General features: G+C 18.4%; 1 non-coding gene across 1 annotated transcript, besides 1 other annotated feature; it reads right to left on the bottom strand.

The window, feature by feature from the left end:
• Positions 1-172: 172 nt before the first annotated feature.
• Positions 173-246, bottom strand: EHI_114540. The gene has a single exon. It is a non-coding gene; the product is annotated as a tRNA-Val (tRNA).
• Positions 247-712: 466 nt separating this feature from the next.
• Positions 713-1,137: a repeat region.
• Positions 1,138-2,263: the final 1,126 nt, after the last annotated feature.

The following is a 2,263-nucleotide window of genomic DNA, read 5'->3' as shown; positions in this document are numbered from 1 at the left end:
ATATAAACATATAAACATATAAACATATAAACATATAAACATATAAACATATAAAGGTATAAAGGTATAAAGGTATAAAATATATATACATATATAGAAGTATATAAAGGTATAAAGAGATGAAGAGATAAACATATAAAGGTATAAAGGTATAGAGATAATAAGTATAAAATGGTTTCACCCGGGTTCGATCCGGGGACCCTCACCACGTCAAGATGATGTGATAACCAACTACACCATGAAACCTTTATAAACAGGAAAAAGGCAGAAAGGTGTATATCGAGTGATATAAAAAGACTGATATAAAAAGATATAAAAAGATATAAAAAGACTGATATAAAAAGATATAAAAAGACTGATATAAAAAGATATAAAAAGACATAGATATAAATAGATATAAAAATAAAGTGATATAGTAAAAGGAAATAATAATAAAGATAAGTATAAGTATAGTGATAAAGTGATATATACATAAAATTTTTTTTTCAAAAATTCGTGTTGTAATTTTTTTTTCTTTATTTTTTTTTTTGTTTTTATTGTTTTCTTCACATTTTTTTACTATTTTCTTTTTTATTTTTATTTTGTTATTGTTCGTTTCCACTCTTCTTTTCTACCAATTGTCTAATAGTGACTTCTTTTTTGTATGATTGTGTGTGTTGAACCAATTTTTTATATATAATCCAAATAATTTTTTGGGTATTTACTTTTAAAAATTATTATTCATTATTATTTATAAAAATTATTTTTTACTTATGGAGTATTTTGTATTAAGAATTATAATTTATTAAATATGACGCATATATTATTATTACTGTTGCACAAAAGTTAAACATAAGGATATTATCAAGGAATAGGGTTTCTTTAAGGGGTGTGGAAGATAAAGGAGATGAGTCATAATCATTGTGTTATGGATATCTTCTCCTTAAAACAACCATACAAAGAATGAGAAATATTATATTACTCATTATAATCAAAATAAAAGTCAGGCAGCAACTTAAATGATGAACCATTTAAGTCGAGAATGCTTGAAAAATAATATTTCAATAGAAATAAAGCATGTTGACGAAACTGATTTGCTCACTTCTCAACGTGATGAAAACCTAAGGATAAGGTTAATCATAAATTTTTTTTATTTTTAAATTTTATTATATTTTACTTCAAATATATATTTTTCTGGTATGATTAGCACTCTATCTTTAAATATTCATGTTTATATTTTATAATCATTTGTATTCATTTTGTATGAAATATTAATGAAATAAATGATTTGATTATTCATATTTAATTATTTGTATTTTTTATTCTTTTATTTATATGTTATTTATCTATCGTATTTTTATATATTTATTTCTCTGTTTATATTATTTATCTATCATCTTCTTATTATCTATATATTATTATATTATTATATTCTTCTTATTTTATGTTTTTTATGTTTATATTATTTAGATTTTCTTATTGTTATTCTTTTCTATTTAGTTGTATTTATTTATTTGTTTATTCATCTTTATCATTTTTATATTCTTATCATTTATATCTATTTTCATTTTATATTTATTCTCTTTTGATTTATATTAATATTAAATTTATCTTTTATACTTTGATTTTATTATTATATCATTGATTATCATTTCTCCTTTTATTTATCATTTATTCTTATTATTCTTTTGTTTTATATTCTATCTATGTTATATATTCATATCATTTTCATTTATATTTTATCACTTATTATATGTTATAATAACATAACACATATGATTGAATATATAATAAACATCATGTTTAAATTATACATATAAATAATAAACATAAAAAATAATACAATATTTTTTTTCAATAAAACAATATTAATTATTTTGAATCATTAAATTAGACACTTTTATTTCATATTTCTATTTTTACAATAAAAATACACATTTTATTTCTTCTTTTCTTCTTTTATCATCTCTTTGTGATTTATTATTTTTATATTCTTCTTCTACTTTATTTTTATTCTTTTATATATTTATATTCTTTTTATATTATTTGTTTTTCATTGTTTTTCTATTTCTTTCTTCTATTATTTATCACTTTTATATTCATTTATTCTTTTTATTTCCTTTTTATTAATTCTTGAGTATTGTATATTTCTTTATTATTTCATTTGTATATTATCAAAATATATGTTTTATTGATTTTATGTTGAATAAAATATTAAATAATTCAATATTTTCATTCTTAATTATTCATTATTTATTCTGAAATGTTGTGTATATTTATTATA

The sequence above is a fragment of the Entamoeba histolytica genome, genomic scaffold, assembly GCF_000208925.1.
Source record: "Entamoeba histolytica HM-1:IMSS scf_1104750518019 genomic scaffold, whole genome shotgun sequence".
NCBI lineage: Eukaryota > Evosea > Mastigamoebida > Endamoebidae > Entamoeba > Entamoeba histolytica.
Note: the sequence above shows the minus strand (reverse complement) of the source record. Positions and strands in the feature narration are given on the sequence as shown.